This window comes from Anthonomus grandis, chromosome 2, assembly GCF_022605725.1.
Source record: "Anthonomus grandis grandis chromosome 2, icAntGran1.3, whole genome shotgun sequence".
Lineage (NCBI taxonomy): Eukaryota > Metazoa > Arthropoda > Insecta > Coleoptera > Curculionidae > Anthonomus > Anthonomus grandis.
In genome coordinates, this window is record NC_065547.1 from 22,486,489 (window position 1) to 22,508,470 (window position 21,982).

The following is a 21,982-nucleotide window of genomic DNA, read 5'->3' on the forward strand; positions in this document are numbered from 1 at the left end:
ATAGTATCTATTACCTAAATTCCGTTACCGATAAACTTGTGGCTTTTAACAACAATATGCTTTGTTTAGTTGACAAACATACGCCAATTAAGACTATTAAAAATAAACCATTTACTCCCTGGATAACCGACAATATTAAATTGCTTATGAGGCTCCGAGATAAAGCACTGCAAAAATATAAAAAAAATAAAACTTAGTTAAATTTAAACTATTATAGGCAACTGCAAAACTATACAATTCAGCAGAAAAAAATATCACATTTTAACACACTTTCTACAAAAAAAATCATGATTTTTGGAAAACTATTAAAACAATAAATCAAAGAATACCGATTTGCTTTGTAATTTTAGTAATCCAGAAACCCTAAATAATTATTTTTCTCAATGCGTTAACCAAATTAACAATAATATATCACAAGCGAACTTAAATTTTTACAATAAAATTAAATGAAATAATGGCAATCAAGAATTAAATTTAAGTCTTCTTGATGAAGAAAGCGTTAACAGTATAATTAAAACTATAAAATGAAATGCTATAGGAGCTGACGGACAATATAAATGTATAATGATTTCATATGATTGTTGTATAAATGATTTCAAGCTTTGCCTACCTTTTTGTAAAAACATACAAATGTATATCTCGATATCTGGAAAAAAGCACTTATAAGACCCATTTCAAAAATCTCTAATCCAAAAGAACTAAAAGGCATAAGGACGCCTATAAGCATTTCATCAGTAGTTTCTAAAATTCTAGAAAAGCATATTCACCAACAACTATAAAATTTTGTTAACTCATTTGGTACTAGTCTGGTGGGAATATTAAATAATATAATATTTAACGAAGAATATAAACAATGTACTTGCATGGCGGTGCTTCATTTTAGCAAAGCGTTCGATACAATAAATCACTCAATGCTCCTTGCAAAGTTAGGATATTTTGGTTGTTCCGAATCCACGGTTTCTTTTTTTGATTCTTAAAAACAGATCACATTCGGCATTGTTAAAAACCAATAATGGAAGTTTGGAGCAGTCAAAATATCTTGACTTGAAAATTGGTGTTCCTCAAGACTCTATATTGGAACCTCTTTTATTTTCGATTTATGTTGCGGATATACTTAAATATATTGAACATTGTAAATCACAACAATATGCTGATGATTTCCAGATATACATGCCATTAAATTTCAATATTTCTGAGCAAAAAATTAAATCGGATATACTAAACATAGTTAATTAGTCCAATGAGCATAACTTAAAAATTAACCCTTCCAAATCTAACACAATTTTATATGGCTGTTATTCAGGAATTCTAAGATACTTATAATGAATGACATATAAACATTGAGATTAATGGAGAAAAAATTATAGTTGTAAATAATATATAGTTGTAAATACTATATTAATAGTTGTAAAAAAATTACACTTATATGCCTTTATATATTAAAATAATAAAATCGGGTCAACCGTATTTAAATAAGTTATTTAATACACTCTCGCATTTAAACAAAACTCGTAATGCTGGAAGTTTTAGGATACCTCAACATAGAACAAGTAACTTCCACAAGTCATTTTCGGTTGTCAGAGTTACAATGTAGAATAACTTCCGATATAATATTAAAGATTTGTGACCTAATAAATTTTACACCAAGGTTAAGCAAATCCTTCTCGACTCCCAACGAGATCCCTAGCGCTAATGGCCTACAGCGCTTTGTATGGTCTATCCACGGATGTTTGAGATTTCGGTTACAGAAGGGTCTCTACTCTTATGTCTCTTAGTATCAAACCTAGTCACCGTTGTTGTACCTCTGGTCTTTGGCATTGACATCATATGCGTCCTTCATCCGATCGCTGGCATCTGGAATGAAAATGCAAACTTGACTATGAATTCATCTACGCAGCTCACAAACATAGTTCTTCCAGGAAAGATGAGACAAGTTCTGTTCCCATCACTATTCAAGCCGGAGATTCTTCTGTACTTTCATGGATACCTAATCGATAGGCCAGTAGGAACAAATGAAGGAACCTATCCCAGTTTCTTTGGTGGCTTTAGCCAAATATCAATTAATCGTTCTATTCATTCGTTCCACTATGCCATCTGACGTGTAAAGCAGTAGTTCTCGTTTTCTTGATTCCAAGTGTTTTACAGATGTTTTGAAACAAGCTAGATATAAAATTTCGTCATTGGTCTGAATCTAGCGCCAAAGGTATAACAAATTGGCAAATCCAGTCTTTCATTAAGGCGTCGGTAATAGGAGTCGTATTTCCTGCTTCTGATTCAAGAAATGTATCAGCAACGTCAAAGGGACCTCCTGACAGCAGCATGAATTTCCTCTATCAATTTCAATATCCGAAATTTAGGCACAACGATTTATCTACTTTCCTCTTTGCCATTGTCAATTATTTTCCGCCATAAGAGTCCATCTTTCAAAATTAAGCAGTTCTATTTTGCCCAATAAGGCTTGACATTGAGAGAATAATGGACAAAATTATTCTCTTTATTTTTAACTGGCTTCTTTTCTTTCTTATTCAGATTAGGACTATCTGAATATTGTGTTATTCCTTTTGCTTTTGTTATGATCCCCATTTTGCCAAGTATCATTGAGGATGGTGGTTCTTAACAACTGAAAATATTTTTTTCCTTTCCGCAGACAATTGCAGTCCTCTGGGCAGGGTCTTCTTGATAGGGCATCTGTATTTTCATGGATTCTGTCTCCTCGATGTTCAATGTCAAACTCAAACTCCTGTAATGTCTCTATCCATCTTCCCACTTAACTCTCTGAATCTTGAAACTGAACGAGCCATTTCAGAGCTTAGTCACAGTAGGGACTTTCTACCATAGAAGTATTTGTAGAAGTACTGTATCACTTTGACAACAGCCAATATAAATTTTTCTTAAGCTTTGAGGTAGCTCAAAGGACTTTCCTATCATAATTACGTCATCAAGGCAAGCCTTGCAGGACAGTCCTCTTAAAATCAATTCTATCAGTAAAAGTAATAGGAGCATTCCACAGTCAAAATGGAATAACGTTAAACTGTCGTAATACATCACTCACTGCGTAAGCCGTATTTTCCCAAGCTTTAGATGCCAACTTAATAAGTAACATCGACTGACTGACTTAACATCGAGCTGACCATGGGTGCTAGGTGGTTCTACAATGCTCTCCTCGCCCGATGGGATGAGGATTTTCTGTATTGATTTTATGCTGGACTACGTTGATTCTTCTTTTCCTCTCAGTATCAAAAACATCTCGATATCTGTGGACCAAATGCCTCCCTTTTTTGTTATGACCATAGACCTAGGCAGTATTTAATAGAGCATCGACTTTCTTTAGTTTTAGGGGTTGGTGAAACTACAACCAACGCCTGGACAATTTCTTCTTACGTTAGGATTTATTTATTTATTGTTTCCTGGATATATGGATATGCCAGTCGACCCAAACGTGCAATATCAGCTATTCAGAATTCTTGCAAGGACTCCTCTGACTTTTGGCACTGATTTTCCTACTGCGTGTGGTATTTATTTTCCAAGTGATTCCTATTGATTCGCTTCAACGCTTCCAAATGCCTCACTAGGTCCTCGTAGACTTCTTGTTCTATGGTACATATTCTAAACATGATGGCAGCAGCAACTCCACTCAAGGCCAATGTAAGAGTAGTGGCCGTCTCCCTGGACAACCAACTGTTTGCTCTGGCAGACATTAAACTGATAGTGGTCAATACTCCATGATGTACTATTGATTCCGCATGATTCCGCCTTGCAATAAACTTCGTTCTTGTTTACTGCTAAAGGTCTACAGGACAGCTCATTAATATCACGACCATTGTTGCAATTTTGTATTGAACGTCCTAAATCCTGTTCTTCTTCAATAAAATAATCGTTTTTTTTAGTGAAAAATTATTTTTCAAATCTTGCAATATTTTATTGATATCGCTTTCACCAGCAATATTGCCAGCAAAGTTATGTAGGTCGTCGCCTTTCTCAAGTAATGCGTTACGAAACCGCTCCCGCATGTCCGCTTTTTTTCACTTCATGTCCGGTTGGACACCTTTAACTCATGTAGGGTTTTTACCCGTTCATTAGGTGTGAATTAATGCTTGATGCACAAAAATAGTCAACAAGTCACTCATACTACTAAACACAATCATTTAAGACTATTAGACATATTTATTTGCACCGTATTTACTATTTATCACTTTGTTATTATTAGAGATATAAAGTCGGTTGAATAGGTAAACCTACCAGTAGTATTTGTTCCACTGATTACGATAGTGAAAATGGAATAAAAATAAAACCGCGCGTTCGCGAATTATGTCAAAAAGTTTTATTTTTTTAATAGGACACCCAGTATGCAAAAATCTCAATCGATAGAAAATCGAATGCTAAACAAAAGTTCCTGAAGTTATATGAAATTTCACCCTAAAATCAAAAATAGCTAAGAAATTAACAGTTTTTAAAAATGTCAAGGAGGCTCTGATCTCATATAGTAAGCATGTAAGTATAAGTACGTACGTAAGTATATAAGTTTGTGTTATAAATATTAAGATTAAAGTGAGTGAGCGATTAAGTTCATGAGAAAAGACTTAAAGTTTCTGTTTTTTAAAGAAAAGATGTCTTTCACGCATTTAGAAAAAAGTGATGCTTGTGCCAGGAGATCAAGAAGAGGCATTCAGGTGTGTCAATAGTTCACTTATCAATTATTTAATGCTAATTTTGGGCGCGTATTTCGTTGCAGCGATAAATCGAATTTATCCAATAGGGAAAGGTTTAACCACCCACTATTCGAGTCAAGCAAGTCCGACATCCCTGTAAGCCGCAGAGATGGTTTAATGTGAATGTTTGGTGTCGTTTAATCGGCTCAGGAAGTGTGGGTCCTGTATTTTATCAAGGCGGATTAACTGGTTGGCGGTACGTCGAAATGTGAACTGTCACACTTTGTGATTTCTTAGATAATTTCAATTTAATGAATAGACAACAGATCTACTTCCAACAAGATGAAGCTCTTATAATATTCGCCAGATTGATACCCTATTACAGGACTTTTTGATGACCGTTTTTTATCAAGTAATGCATAAGCCAGTTATGAGGTAATATTCAAATTTTGTTTTTATTGTATTACCTACATAGAGTTTACATTTTACAGACTCTATTGTTCCTGGCATATCGATCAAGCTTGGAGAAAAAACCTTCCAAAGATAAGAAATAAAGAAAAACTGGTTTGTTTTTATGTTGATGTATGAATGTAGGATACACAATATGCAATTTTAAATATGTTTATTTCTTTACAGGAGACTTCTATTGGTCGTGGCCCACAAATGCCTGTGTTTATTTTTTAATTGTCAATTTTTCCTAAAAATACCTCCTTCTTTATTTGATTTTATTAAAATTTTCAAAATAAAGAAGAAACATAACATCATATTATGTATTTAAAATAGTAACATTTCGACGATTCTTGCGCTAATTGAAAAAAAGCTCATGCAAATTTTTGTTGTAGACGATTAATGAAAGCCTTTCACGAAGAAAATTTTCAAAAATGTACTGTTACATTAAATTTTGTTAATAATTTTTATTATTAGCCTATTTTTTTTTTAATTTAGATTAAGGTCTATAAATTATTAAGAATTCTTATGGAAGAGAGAGACATTACAGATTTTTGTAAACTTAGAGATAAGTTTTGTCAAAAAATATTGGAAGATCCAGATACCCAAGAATTTGGAGAGTATTTTACAAAATATTATACCAAGAATTGTGAATCATGGGCTTATTGCTTTAGATTAAATTCAGGATTAAACACTAATATGCACCTAGAACACGGATGCACGGTACATTAAAACATATATACCTTGGTGGAAAACGAGTCAAACAACTAGATAAGGCAATATATGCCATAATGAAGTTTATAAAAGACAGGTTATTTGACAGAATAATTATTTTAAACAAAGGTAAAATTACCAGCAAAATACGAGATATTCGTAATAGACATAAAAATAGTCTTAAGTTAAATCCTGACTTATTGGTACAATCCAGTGATGGGTGGGAAGTTCCAACTTCAAAATTTGGAGAAATTTACTATATTAAAGAGTTTAACTTGACTTGTAAGTGCCAGTTAGTCGATTCTTCCATAAAATAGATCATATGTAAACATATTCACCTTCTTGGAAGAAAACTTATTGATGACATGCAAAAGAATAAAATATCTGGTAAGCCAATTATTTACTTATTAATGAATTAATGAATTAATGAATTAATGAATGACTGTACTGTAGTTGTATTTTAACTGATATATTACATTGTTTCTTTAAGGTTTGGTACTAGATATTGCATCTGAGGATCTAATTCAAAAAGAAAATTCTTAAGTAATAGCATCTGAAGACGAAACAAAAATAGAAACGGATATTTTAGCTACCCATGTTACCAGTAGTAATAAGAATAATAGTGAAAATGCCAATATTACTAAGGAACTCAAGCAAGAGATTCTTAATTCACTTTTAAATATAAAAACAATGGCTCAGCTTGAAGTGGTGAAAAAATGTATTAGACCAATAAAACCAAAACTAAAAGCTCTAGAAGATTGTTCATCTCGATCCCAAATCAACAGTAAACGCCAACCTTTAGTTCCAGCGAATAAAAATATATTGCCTCAAAGGCGATTTTATGCTACAAAAAAAATAAAGCAATCCAAAAAAGCTTCCGTTAAAAGAGCCACTCATTTAGAAGCACAAAACATTACCTTATCACTCATTGGTAATGTGAATTTTGTAAACCATTTGTAAATCATTTTTACTACAAAATAAAAGAAAATAAATTTTTTTGTTAATCAATTAGATGATTTTATTTATTTCTAAAAAATTAATAGCACATATCTGTGGATTTTGGGCGATCTAATGGTAAGTACATTTTTTTAATATATACTTCAAATAATAGTAAAATAAAAAATAATGGTATAGTTATAAAACGAAATTTTGGACTTATCACTTATCAGCCACAAACAAAAAATTGTATTGTTTTGAAGTAGAAAACAGAATAAATAACCTCAAAAGTTAAAGACAACAGTAACAGTGACATTTCAAATGTCAGGACTAATTGTGACGGTGTATGAATAGCCGCAAGTGTTAAATGGACTTTTGGACCGAAAATTTGGTGATTTTGCAATTACATTTAATTGAATAATTCGCGATTCGCTTATTAACATTTTTTGAAACTTTGCACAAGGGTTTGCTAGATTGGCCTCTTCAAAAAGTTATGCTACATTTTTTCTGTAAAATGTACAGGGAAGCCAATAATTGACTCCCTTAAAATTTACATGGGATGTTCCGCTCGGCGACGCACCACCCGGTATGTTGTATAACGTCGTACAGACCCTTCAGGGACATCCTGTATATCATTCAGACACTTGTCACCTAATTTCCATGATGTTTCCAGTTTCTGTTGTATTTTTTAGATCTTCTTCTAAAGATCCCCAACAAGTCATTATTGCTGAGTGTAATTTATAGACTTCTAACTATATTAAAGTTGAAAATAAAATTTTGTGCATTATATCTATAGGTTTCGATAAAGTTCGAAGAATTATTTTTAGTAACTGTAATGTAAGTATTTTAACCTAGAAAATTCATTTTTTAGTTGTATTAAATTATATGGTTTGTTACAGATTATTATTAAATAAACTAACGGCAGTACATCGTTGATCCAGTTTTTGTGCCTAATATTGATCCTGGCATAATATAGGCCGAAACGTCGGCAATATTAAAATCATAAACCTTAGTTTTATTTGACTCCAAATCCAACTCACTTAACAAGAAGCATAAAAGATTTTTGGGTCACAAAAAAACAACAATATTGATTCTGTTATTTCTAGTAGCACTGTGTTGTGTGATGATTTTTCTGAATATGATCTCGTTTCTCAAACTCTAAAAACCATATTGTCTAAACCTAGCATTAAACAATTTATTAAAAGAAATATAAAAGATTTTAATTTCCACGTATTTAACGTTGAGCTTCAAAATCGGAGTTTTATTGAATATATAGGTAAAAAATCATAAGCGTACAAGATTAAGATTTTCTATACATGAGTTGTAACCCTTTTTAATAAACATGCTCCTTTCCAGGGTACCTAAGCTTAAAGCTAAATGGATGAATGAGAATATAAAACATTTTTAGCGGCTTTCCTTTAATGATCTGTCTGCTTATGAAAATCACGATCTAATGAAGTGTTCCCTTTTTTCCTGTGTCATCTGGTATAAAATAATTCCAAGGTAAAAAAAGCATTAAACACAACAGAAATTTAAACTCCAAGTTGTAGAATAATATTTATGAAATGAAAATAGCTTTACAATCTCTAAACCTTGTCTCAAGTCTGTCAAAAATTGGACTATTAATTATAGACGTCAACGTCAAAATATCACAAAAAAACTGTAGAAAAGCAATCATTATTTAGTATTTTAATATATGCTATTTATGATTTTGTAGATATACATAATACTATAAGTGAAAAGTACAATAATAACGTAAAAAATATGTGTTGTCCAAATATAACAAACATTTTAATTTTTTTGCTTTAATATATTAAATTTAAAGCCGGTTAAGGTAATTAACAAAAAAATAAAAATCATTGCGTCATAAAATCTCAAAAACCGCTGGCGCCGTTTTATCATTAGTGGGAGGAACCGCCGGACCGCTAAAAATCGTAAACAAACAGATCGATTTTCCATTTTCAGGCATTAAATGTGGTTTGTTCCAAGTGAAACTTTCATATAAAATCAAAATTATGTAACTTCGACCTTTTGAAATGGAATACGAAAAATATTGTATGAACCATTTGCTTTCTTACCTTAATAACAATACTATTACAAATTGGCCTAGAGAACTGAGAATTTCAGTGAAAATACTAGGCGGTAATGTTTATCTTCCATGAAACAATCCAAACCGGTGAACTGTTGTCTGCAGCTATAACGTCATCACGCACTCAAAGTCAAATACTTGGAAGCGATAATTATAATGTTATAAAATAAACTGCTGACCGATTGAAATGTTTCAATAAATTATTGTGTATATATTATCCCCATTTGTCAAAAATAACAAATACGGTTAATAGTTAAGGAATAAGTAATATTATTAATATTTTAAGGTTAGTTAACACGTGTAAGAACTTAAAACAAGAATAGTAAAAAAATAATTTTATATATTATAATAAGTTTTATAATAATATTAGTTTTTTATTATAAATAATCTAAAATCGTAATTTGTATCTTTAACAGCTTAAACTGTGTAAATGATGAAATTGACCTGGCATCTACTCATATTATAATACGACGAATATTATTATAATGTAGGAATTGGATTCACGAGCAATCGTGTCCAGGTTAATTTTCTCAATAAGTCTAATAAGTGACACTCATAACACTCCTAAAACTATTAGTCATATTCGTCATTTTGATATCCAAACCAAGGCGTATTATTATAAGACTAATTTGACAATAAGCCTGTGACAAATATTTTAACCGAGTGCCGACTTTCACAAAACGTGACGAAGGTAAAAACAATACTACATTTATATGGGTCCATCCCGACAGGGTTAGATCAGCTGTTTATTCTCAGAGCTTGGGCGATTCGAAAACACCGAAAAAGTTTTTACGCCTCGACATATAGATGGCGGTAAGAAGGCGAAACTGCCGCCTAGAGGTTGCAGTTTGCACGGACTGTCACGTATACAGATCGTGTTTTCGTGCGTTACTTATAGGAAACCGCATAGAGGCAAAATTTTGCAACGTCCCGCGTGTACGAGTGCCTGCGATAGAGCACTGCCCCGGCCGGTCCGAGGACGGGATCATAGAGAAATGAATATTAAAAGAGTGTTTGAAAGGTAGCCTAATTTGATCATCAAGTTTTAAAATATAACCTAAGAAATTTAGTTCGGTTAGAAATTTAGTTCGGTTAGACGGCATCGAGGGCCAACTTCTGTCATAATTGTCATTAGATTATCGATTTTCTTTCGTTCCTTGCCATCACCCACCTTCGCATCATCGATCGTCGCCATTGCTTATTCCTTTTTATTTGAGCGTCTATTGGGTGTGTTCTTTTGTTTTTTTCTCAACAAAAAATAGTTAAAAATGTAGCTTAAAGTCATTAAAGTGTAATTTCATCATATAGGTAAAAGCTTTTTTGTTGTTTTATTGTGTGGTTTCAGATGGGTGGTTTCAGACCCTAGGATGGGGTAAGTGCAATTTTTTTTATCAAATAGTTTTCACCATGTTGTAGGTCACCTACAATTGTTGTTTACCATTTTAAAACCGCCCTAATAATGTCATCACCAGGAAAATTAATTTTTAAATGCAAGGCACCCACTTGTTCTAATACATACTATTGTCCTATTGAAGATTCATACAAAAATAAAATTTTCTTTAAATTTCGTGAAAGTGACATTATTAGGAGGTCCGAATGGTTTAAAATACTTGGTTTAAGCCCAACCTCAACAAGGTGTTATTTATGTCAAGACCATTTTGATGATATTTCATTTACTAGTACTATACATACTCATTTAAGAAAGTGTGCTTTCCCAATTGCTGGCCCAAGTATTATTCAAAATGCCCCATTACTGGTTGAGGCACAAGTACCTTGGAAAGATACATTGACTTTATTACCTGCTATCATAATCCAGCAATCTCAATATAATGTTCAGAATGAACATAATTATGCTAGACCACTTTTTACTAGGCCTGACGAAAGGTATCATCAGTGCTTTGCTGCTAAGAAGTAGCAAAAGCACAATAAGTGAAACAACTTCCATTTTACCAGGTCACTACTCAAGAAGGTACCTCACCTCGATAAGATGGGAGTAAGATCCAGGGACACCTCTTTGAATATTTAAGAAAAAGGACCGATGACATCTAGAATTTAGGGCATACATCAGTGTCAACTAGATTTTAATATCATACACTCCATAAAGAATATTTTAATTACAGGGTTAGTTTTTATATATTACCACGCCCCTAACATTTTTGGGGACCCTCTGTACAAAAAAGTAGGTAGTAAACGTAAAATTTTTAGGGCATATTTTTGAGAAATATAGTTTATGTCTATAAATAATTAATTTATAAATTTGATAAATTGTAATTGTATTGTATTTGTATCATATCCTCAAAATGTAAAATGTAAAAAGCAAAATACATACCATGGACAGTGTTGTGCTAAAGCAGCACAAAAACAAATTGTATCAGGATCCCTTTTAAGACAATAAATTATACACTTACTTTACAATTGGCTTAAATTTTACCCCTACCCTTGTTAATTTGTTGATAACAGTGAAATTAACATTGTTAGTATCGAGCATTTAATTCTCAAAATAGGCCTAAATATATTATACTTAATCTCTAAAATATTGTCTTACATAATTGACCCATTAAATCTTTTTTTGATAGCGTATTGGGCTGTAAAATCTCTTTCACATTCTCTAAAAATCAATGAAAAAGTGCAATTAACAATTTATTTTTTTGAAGGGCCTAAATGCATTAACTTAACAGCTTAAAAGCAAATTTGATGAATTTAATGTCAAAACACTAACGAATTCAATTAAAAAATGTATAAAATAAACTTAAATTACAAACATTATCACTCTTAGCCTCTTCAAAAATTAAATTAAGACACTTGCACTATTTCATAATTTTTTAGAGTTTGTGACCGAGATTCACAGCCTTTACGCTGTTAAAAATTGATTTAATGGGTCAATAATTTTAAATTTTGCGCCATTCTAAAATGTTGAATAGCCTGCCTTTCATTTCTATGACGGATCGGTATTACAGTAGACTATTTTACCGACTGTGACAAATGTCAATTATTTTAGTTCGGTTAGACCGCAACCGTACGCTGCAATCGAGTTTAGGGTGAAAATGGTGCCCACTTGTCACTATGGGATTGAACCCTCTCATACTTTTAATTACTCTATGGACGGGATTAGTAAACATCTGACTTTCGTGGGAGCTGCTTCGTTTGGCGACAAAATGTCCCAAAATATTACGCGAAAATCCAGGCATTTTTAAAATATTTATTCTAATGCGGGTTTTACAGACATGATAATGTGTAAAACCCGCATAGAATTTTAATCTTAAAATGTTTAATATGCTGTGTTTTGCATAATGAAAATTAAAGCGTTATTCTAATAAAAAATAAAATATCAACTATGATAAAAATATAATAAAAAATCAGAAATCAAACTCTAATAAACAAACTTAACAACATATCATTTTTTAAATAAAAGGCTCAAATAAACCGCCTTCTTTCGCTAAACAAAAACTTAACCTATCGTAAAAGCTATTTCGCACCTCCAAAAGAGTTTCAGGTAAAATGGAATTGGCACCTTCAACAATTTTATTTCGCGACTCCTCTAAATTTGTTGGCCTACTAAATTCATACTTGTAAATGGTCTGCTTAAGGTAACCCCACAGATAAAAGTCATTTGGAGACAAATCTGGAGATCTAGGAGGCCATTTAATATCGCCAGTCCCACTAATAAGGCGGTTAGGAAAAGTATTTGTTAAAAAATTTTTTACCCTAGCCGCGTTATGAGCAGGACAGCCATCTTGCTGAAAATAAACCGATCCTAGGTCTACATCAGGTAGGATTTGAATGGCAGGAAGAACTTGGTTTTGCAGCAACTCAAGGTACTTTTGGGCGTTTAAAGTGCCATCAATAAAAAATGGCCCTATAACATTGTCGCCCAAAGTACCTGCCCAAACATTCAATTTCTGAGGATACTGGGTACGAAACTGAAAACTTCTGTGCTCGTTTTCCTGAGACCAATAAACAATGGAAGGATTGTGTTTGCCATGTAATGGAAAAGAAGATTTATCAGAAAACAAAATATTTTTTAAAAAATATTCGTTTTCATTTGCCTTTTCCATCATGGTTTCACAAAATTCCATTCTTTGCCACTGGTCTTCAGGAAATATTTCCTGAGTTTTTGAATACTTGAAACATTTGTACCCATACTTTTCCAGATACGAGCAACAGTTTTATTGCTCATTCCCAGTTCCTCTCCAACACTTCTAGTGGACCGTGTCGGATCAACACTAGGGTACTGCAAACCATTTCTTCCCACCGTTCTCTATCCTGGACCACTTCAACAGGTGGTTCTTGACGTTTTGTATGGCATTTTTTACAATCTTGAAGACAAAAAGATGTCAAAATTTGTAACCACATTTAAAACCGTTTTTGCACAAGGAATCGGTCTATTCTCAAAGTAACTAAAAACAAATCTCTACATTGTACTGCCGAATTCCCTCCATAAAACCATTTAATTAGTTGAACTCTTTCGAAAGGGGTATAAGCAGCCATAGTGAAAAAAACACGAAAATAACGCTCAAAAATTATTAATGCAACGTGCAGTAACACAGCAAAGTGAGGTCTGCTGACTCCCGGTTCAAAAATAAAAACGAAAAATTCCGCCGCCTGCAAGCCGCAACCAAGCGGTGTCGCCATTATTTTGGGTAATACGTAGCTCACGATAATACGATCTGTACATATGTCAATATGTACGTAAATAGCTAATACATCATATAAAATGTGGCCATATTTTATAGGTTTTCAGGGCTATGAGAAAAAGCCTCCTCTCCTCGATATATAGATAGCGGTAAGACAGCGAAATTACGTCCTCCACGGGGATTCTAAAATCACGACTCGACACGATTAGTGATTACCCAATATAACTGATTCTAAATAAAATTTTCAAATTTTCAATCGTGAGCGTATTGAGGATATATGATATATGTCAGGATTGCCAAATTCGTGTAAAGAATAAATAATAGTTAAAAAAACTAAAACTATTGCTAATAATAAAACTAAACTAACTAAAAAGTAGAAAATAATTTTTAATTACAAAGAGTTTTTATTACAGTAGTAGGTCGGACAATCATAATTATTTACCTCAAATAAAAATCATAATAAAATTTAAGTTATTAATAGAATAATTCGAATGAGTGAAAGGCGGAGGGTGATACGATTTGATCACGATAAAGTCTTTAGTTACTTGCCAAATTTTGTTCCGTTAAATAATTTCGAAATTTATGTTCTGATTATTTTGTTGTAATTAATGGGAAGCCTTTGTAAATCACGGTTATCATATTACATCTTAGATGAATATTAATTAGAGACACCTGCGTTTCTGAGATTTATTAATACCCACGTATGTGTAAGGATTAAACAAGGTGAAAATGCAACTACCTTAAAGACATTTAGTCTTGTTGTGAAGAGCCGCGGACCCAAGAAAATTCGAAAGAGTAAGTTGTAGACTCCAGAAATCAGTAAGACTAACTCTGAGTCATGCGCTGATCGCGCTCTTGCTTTATCTCTCTTACTCTCCTACAGAGAATCTAAAAAAGAATTTATTAATCCTGGCAGTCCTAATAAGGATAATGGGAAACTGTTATCAAATTATTGCATTGTTATCGGTCGTTGATACGTGTGCAAAGTTTTAAGTTGATCAGAATTTTAGAACCCAGTGAAAATTAAGCTCAAAGATTCCGTAAGATACATACATACATACATACATACAAGCCGAGCTAATAAGAGCGTGTTAAAGACCGGGACAGCGAAATTCAATTTAGTCTTTGTAAATGTAGAAAAAGGGATGGTCGGAGAGGAGGCTGCTTTTTAGGAATATCAATTAATCTTCTTTGGCTTTTAACACTTCCTAAAAAAATGTCTTGGTCGATATCCTTAAAAACAGTCGTTCCATCGATAATTATGTCAGCTGTATGATTAGTCCTTCCTCGGCGAAGCCCTTTAGCACGTTTTGTTCCTATGCGAGTCTTATGTTTAAGGTATCTGCCAAAAACAATTGTCATGTTCGATGGACAATGATTTTTGTGATAAGCAACATATTTTCGACGTAAGTCTTCAACTGAAGTTTCACGTGGCCACCGAACTTGATGTAAATGAAATCCGCCGTCAATTACCTCTGCTACTCTGCTGTTACGATTAATGATAGATGCTATAATCAGCATGTCCAAATTTTGTGTACAATAATTATTGTTTTTGCGCTGAGAAGATGGATTTTGCTGCACAAGTCGTACTTCAGACGTTCTCGAAAATCTTTTTCTGTTTTTTTGCATCAAAATAATTATATGAAATAAAGTCTGTGTTTCCAACACCTCTTTTGAATCTCCCTTAATGGAAGAATTTTCCCTTGCCAACGGTACAACGAACTTGCTTTTTTGAAACTTACATCTTCGTAATTGTTTCAGATTTTATCACACATCATTTATAAACCTATAGCAGCTGCATTGTGAAAGTTTATTCAAATTTTTCTCAGAAAATGAAACAAAAAACTGACTAGGTTGTGATCCTCCTTCAACGTATGATTGTTGAAGGAGGATGATTGTTGATTATCTCAATGGATCGAGATGGTTTTAAAGGATTTTTTTTTAATTTTAAAGTAGTAATGCCCAATATTTAAGTTAAAAACACGAGAAGATTACTTAATAATATAATACGTTTCTACCTGTCAAATATTAAGGAAAATCCCAAATATATCCCAGCAAATCTAAATCAAGTTTGAAATAAATAATCGATAGTCGTTAGATCAACGATTGAAATTTGGAATCACCCTTCTCGTCACGGGTGAATTGCGATCTAATTCGAAGTCGTGATAGTATCGAGATCGAGTCATTGGCGACATTTCAATTGCATAAGTAGTTATTGCAATAAACATTTTTCGCGAAATGCAAAAATGAAAAAAGGTAAATGTAAACAACAAAAGTGAGAAATGGATTCTGAAAGGAAGAAGTTATGTTAAATCAATGGATAGCAGAAGACACATATTTTCTTGTTTTTTAACAGGCCCAATAAGTTCACGAATTCAGATTCTTAAGCCTTGAAACCATCAAAATCTTAGTAATAAACAATTCTACTTGAAATTCTCTACATGTGAAAATTATTTTACTCCTCATTCATACATGCCCAATTTCAGGAGAGGCTTTAAATCAGGTATCATATCTGCCTTTAACCTCCCAGGTTCGATATAATATAAATTAGAATGTTGTTGAGGTAAGATTTGTTTTTTTTTAATGATTTTAAAAATTAATACTTCAAAATATGCCTTCTATTTCTAGATATTGAGTCCAAAATAAATCACATTGTGAAACTCAATACTTAGCAGAATTCATCTTATTTCAATGTATAAGCAATTTTGGATTCTATTCCAATGGAATAATGATAACTCCTGTACATATTACTTACTTAACATATCTACTTAGTGGCTCTTTCATTGCTAATTTGTTGATAGTTATTTCATTATTTAGAGCATTACTAGTAAATTGAGTATGGGGTAATTCCTGTAATATTTACCACCGTGTATAGATTTCAAGTTGTATATATCTACAAATTAAATGTTTATTTAATTTCTTTTAATTTAATTACTTAAACCCGTAAACAAGAGAAACTTTTAGTTAAGCAATATTTAAAAATCAAAAAACCATTCTTAATGAGGATATTAGATCCAATTCCTTATAATCAAGCCTTGTTCAGTCATGCTTTATTGTTTTTTTTCGCTCTCTTAGTTACGTCTTTAGTATATAAAGCCACTTGTTATTAACTTAGTTTAGTTTTAATCTTCTCCTGAAGATGCTAATGTTTTTTTGTGAAAATTATTTAAAAGTCAAATGTTAAAGAAATGAAAAAGACTCGAACTCTCAAAAGATTATGATCAAACTTTTCCTATGGGAATTTTAAAAGTTATACAGACATTTTTCTTGAACAAGGATACCCAAATGTATGGGATCATAAAAATAAGGATTAATTTTAAAAAGGATTTCAAGGTAGATGATTAGAAATTATTCGCTATAAAATATAAATATATATAAATATTTAAAATATATAGAAAGGAGAGAAAAAAGTAGGATTCTGTGAGCACAGGAAAAGGTAGTACGTTTAACATGTTGCATATGTTCTAAAGAACAGTTTTCTCCAGTTTTTTATATTATTTAGAAGGCAACCGTCGGCGAGAATTTTGTTTTTTTTTTGTTAAGTCAACTATCTTCTTTACTAGACTGTGCATCCGTAAAGTAGCGGATAAAATCCATAAAATTGAAATGGACCATTGCTGAAAAAATGCCCGAACCCGTCGATTTTAATATTGGGTTTAGGGTTTTTTTACGTAGAAATTAAATAAACGGGGACTCAAAAAAAATTACGTCATCACTATGTTTTCTAAATGGAAACCACCTTTTTTCAATGCAGAATCAGAAAGAACGCATTTTTTACAGAGCATATAGTATAAATGAATAGTGGTTACATAAGCAAGTTTGAAGAAATACCTATCTAAATTAAATGTTAATATTTTGGCCGTTCGGGATTTAATAACTAAAGAAAATGAGCTTAACGTTCTATTAACGGTCCAAGATAATCCCAAAGCCACAATCACAGGCACGGCTTCTAATGTTTAATTTATCGCGATTTACTGTCTATAAAGTATTGAAAAAAGCGAAGTTCCATCCTTAGAAAATATTCTTACTCTAAGAGCTATCGGAAGATGATTTTGATCGCCGAAATGAATTTTGTGAGCAAATGCAACAATTATATAATTATTACAATAAATGTGTAAAACAAATATTTTCTGACAAAGCAACGTTTACTCTAAACGCCCATTAGAACAGACAGAATTGCCGATACTGGGCGACCCAAAACCCTCATTGGTTCACAGAATGTCATACACAACACCCTCAAAAAGTCAATTTGTGGTGCGGTATAGTGGAAGGAAGAGTTTTAGGGCCTTACTTTTTTGATAACACTCTCACTGGTGAGAGGTATTTGGAGTTTCTTCAAAATGATCTTATCCCCGCTCTGATAACTTTGTATCAGGATTTGGAAGAACCCGACATGCACCAACGTGATCTTTTTTTAGGCAAGATGGAGCCCTGCTATACTATGCTTTACCCGTTCGCAATTATCTAGATGTAGTTTTTCCAAATCGTTGGATAGATATACGAGGGGTTCATTGAATGGCCATCCAGATCGCCCGATTTAACTCCCCCCGATTACTTTTTATGGGGATACTTAAAGAGTAAAGTGTATGTCACTAAACCAGCATGTTTAGAAGATTTAAAAGAACAAATACGTCAGGAAATTAGAAATATTACTCCAGATGTCATTGACAACGTCCAAAAAGAATTTTTAAATCGCCTTGGTTATTATCAGGATGTAAACGGTGCTCAATTCGAAGATTTAATTTACATAGGTATTTCTTTAATTTTAAATTTTATCATCATTTTTCGTTCAAAATTGCTTATGTAACCACTATTCATTTGTACCATATCCTTCTTAAAAAAAATGCGTTCTTTCTGATTCTGCAATAAAAAATGGTGGTTTCCATTTAAATAGTAGGTATACACTGAAACAGATATCAAAAAACTTGGAGGAAAACTAAGACTAAATCAAAAGACCCAATTATATCACACCCATGCACAAGAACTTTGTAAACTGTTAGGCATGTTATAGCATTTAAATCGATTTCACACTCACAATGACTCTAAGGAGGAAATGGAAAAATGTGTTATTAATTCTTCATTGACACCATTCATTTCGACACTTAGCTGCGGGTTAAAAAGAAAACCGCCTGGCCATATGTCCATCGTTCGAAGGCCCATAGTCAGGTTTTGGCTAATATATTATATATAAGTCTCATTTTTACTTTTTTTCTTATAATTTCTCTAGACTATAAGTTAAAAAGGCAGGCTTCGTGCAGTGCGTTAATACTGGTCCTTAATATGTTGTATTTTCTACAGACAAGTCCAAATTTCTACATATTCACAGTACATTATAACTCTTACACAGGACGATTAGCTGCCAACTCTATAGTTTTTTTGGCAATAATAACATTTTTAATCTTAGAAAGGCTTATATAGATAGAAAAAACGACCAATTTATATATATTATATTATAACAGAATGTTTATATCTAAATGATATTATATGGATGAAAAGGTAAAAATATCTTTTCAAGATGAATAAAATCAACTGATAGCTTCCAAAGTGGCACTTGGTGGCTAATTATTCTAAAGGAATAGATTTTCCCGTTTAATGTACCTTTGGAAATTCAGACCAAGGACTAAATTTTGAATCTAGCCTATTCCAGAACATCTTAAAGACACTCGAATCAAGAAAACGAGGACTTCTTCATTGCACCCACAATCAAATGACATAGTAGAACGAATGAATAGAGCCATTAATTGGTATTTGACCAAAGTAGCCACCAAAGACACTGAGATAACCTTCATTTGTTACTGCTGGCTTATCGATCGGCCGTCTAGGAAAGCAGGAGAGACTTTGGCTCGAATAGTGACAGGAAGAGATTGATGATAACGATGACTTGGATGATTTGATCCTAAGAGACAGAGAGACTTACCGAAACTTCAAATATCCTGGGAAGGGTTATACAAAGTTCCGAAAGCCATCAACAACGATGTTTTTTAGAATACAAAAGCCACCGAGGGATATAGCTCAAGTCCTTCACTTGAACCGACTGGCTCCTTATTACGGAAATCACAAGGACGCTGAGCACAGTCGAATTTGACATTCGATGAATTCATGGCCCATTATTCTAATAGCCGAAAGAGTCGGTACGGCGTTACCTGTAAAGTGTAGCAAGACAGTTTTCAGTAAAACGTGCGGAAAAATTAAAGAGCTGCGTCGGTCTGTATCGTGTATCGTTCAGAGTCGGGGGCGCTGTAACGATGTTGGTCTTAGTCTGCCGAATATGTATAAGGCGCCAAGTGAGCAGAAAGAGAGCTTCAGAATAGTGGTGTGACTTTTTAAATATACCTAAATAGTAGTAACTAAATACAGTGTAAATAAATATTTCTAGTTCTCATATGTCATCGTGTTTAGTAGTATAAGTGTATTAATAAATCAGTTGACTATTTTTATCTAAAGAGTTTTTTTAATTCACACCTAAGGAATGGGTAAAATGTGTTTCGCAACAAGTCTTTCTTATATGCATTAATTTTAAAACTATTGTAAGGTTATGATAAATTGGTATATATTGTAATAAATAGATAATAAACTTGAGTCTACTACTGAGTTCGCAACCTGTAGTATAGCAATAGGTCTAAATAGATCAATAGGTCTGGCCGCCCACGTTATCTTCGTCAATGGCGGGCCGATTAATTGAACGTAAATTGCCACTTTAATTCTCGTCTGTTTGTTCTTGGAGTTGGTTACTATTTCACAATTTTTATATTTTCCTTATGATTTGACAGCTCTTTGTAAAACATAAAATTTTTTTTTTGGGTTGAACTTCAGACCACAAACTCGTAGCGTAGCCTCAAGAAAGCTTTTTTTAGGGCTCAAATGCCTTTCCTACCGCAATAATGTCTTAAAAGGCTTTTGCGATCAGCTAGTCAGAAGCGGCTGACTTGTCGATTTTCAGGATTTAACTTAACTTGGTATCAGCATTCGCTGTTCTAGTGTCGATAATATTGGCATTTAAGTCAATAAATCTCGTGTGTAGTCTATGCGAGGTAGAGTGAATCATAATTAAGTAAAATAAGTAATAATTTAATGTATAATTAATATAATTAGTGTTTTTCAAATCAATTTGAAAAACAGCGAAATGTGATTGATAATAAATAGCTTTTTTCAAATGATTGGCTGCATCCGATAAATACGTTACCATGGAAGCCTATATCACAATATTTGAGGATATGTATGTAGAAAAATATCTTCCTTTGCAATAATTATACATCCCGCAAATTAATTCACTCTTAAAAAATTATAAAATTTTAAAATATTAACGAAAAGTGTGACGAACAGTGCAAAAAAATAATTTGATTTGCAGTAGATTTAATGCGCCTTCCTAGATAATTTAAATGCCTGGCCACTAAGGCAATACTGGCGACGAAAGAGGTAGATCAAAAATTGTTATACACTGTGACTATGTTTATGCGGTAACAAATGTTTATATTACGATATTGATTTTCGACATCCTTTCCCGGCGGCAAATCTCGATTTCCAGTAAATTAGTTGCATTGGACGTCCCAAACTAGTACAATCATAAGCCTGAATTTTGCAAGCTCGATTCGAATTCTCCTATCTTTTCCCATGAAAAAATCGGTAACTCAAGCAAGTTTCCAGCTTAATTTATCTGTAACACATCTTCCAAAGTTGCTTAAGTAGGATTTTCATACATATTCACTGAAGAAATAATCTTTTTGGATTGCTCATAAATCTTAATTACTTCATCTTAGGAATCCACAAATACGACTATCTAAATATTTTTTAATAGACGCTTAGAACATAAATGAACATTATGCAGCACCAAAAAAGTAACACGCTTCATATAACGAATTCCAATATCGCCACTAGGATTGGTCTTCAAGAATCACTAGGATTGGTCTTCATAAATCTTCAAGCCATAAAAATAAGTGGGAATTGCGATCTTTATCCGCTAGGATGATGGAGCAGGAGGGTCTTTTCGATAGTCTCATTATTAAGTTTTTAACGTTAAAACTCCATTATAATAAGAATTGAAATTCACGTCTGATTTCACTTCGTATAGTTCATTTTTAAAATACACGTTATTTTTAATAAAGTTCTCAGTAAAATCCGTTAAAACGTACAAATCTTTAGCACTAATTCTCGTTGAGAGTCTCTAAGATTCAAATATTCTATATCTCCATATATATCCATCTCCTATATCCATCCTCTATTGTTCCATATTTAGTCCAAATTGAGTTATTATAATTATTAGCAAATTTTCTTTCAACTTAACAGTATATTATAACACAATTTTCCAGTAATAGTAATCCTAGCCTATTAATAAGGAAAAACCTTCCACTGGCAAGTTTTGTCCTCTTACAAAATCAGTTAAATTAATTATAACGCTAAACTTTCGAATAACTGGATTTACTTTGGAGGGTCGTTTAAAAGAGTCGCAAAATCTATCTCCAGAACTTTTACTGCACAAAATTCTACGTCAGCGCCGTTGTACTGACTCCTAAACC

General features: G+C 32.7%; 1 protein-coding gene across 2 annotated transcripts in view; it reads right to left on the minus strand.

Moving 5' to 3' along the window:
- The window catches only part of LOC126750149 (probable multidrug resistance-associated protein lethal(2)03659), a 51,804-nt gene extending 42,816 nt beyond the window's left edge, over positions 1-8,988 (minus strand). For both annotated transcript variants that reach the window (XM_050459667.1, XM_050459668.1), the window contains exon 1: positions 8,825-8,988. The gene's annotated coding sequence lies outside the window, so the exon portion shown is untranslated. The remainder of the gene's footprint in view (positions 1-8,824) is intronic.
- Between the last annotated feature and the right edge of the window lie 12,994 nt (positions 8,989-21,982).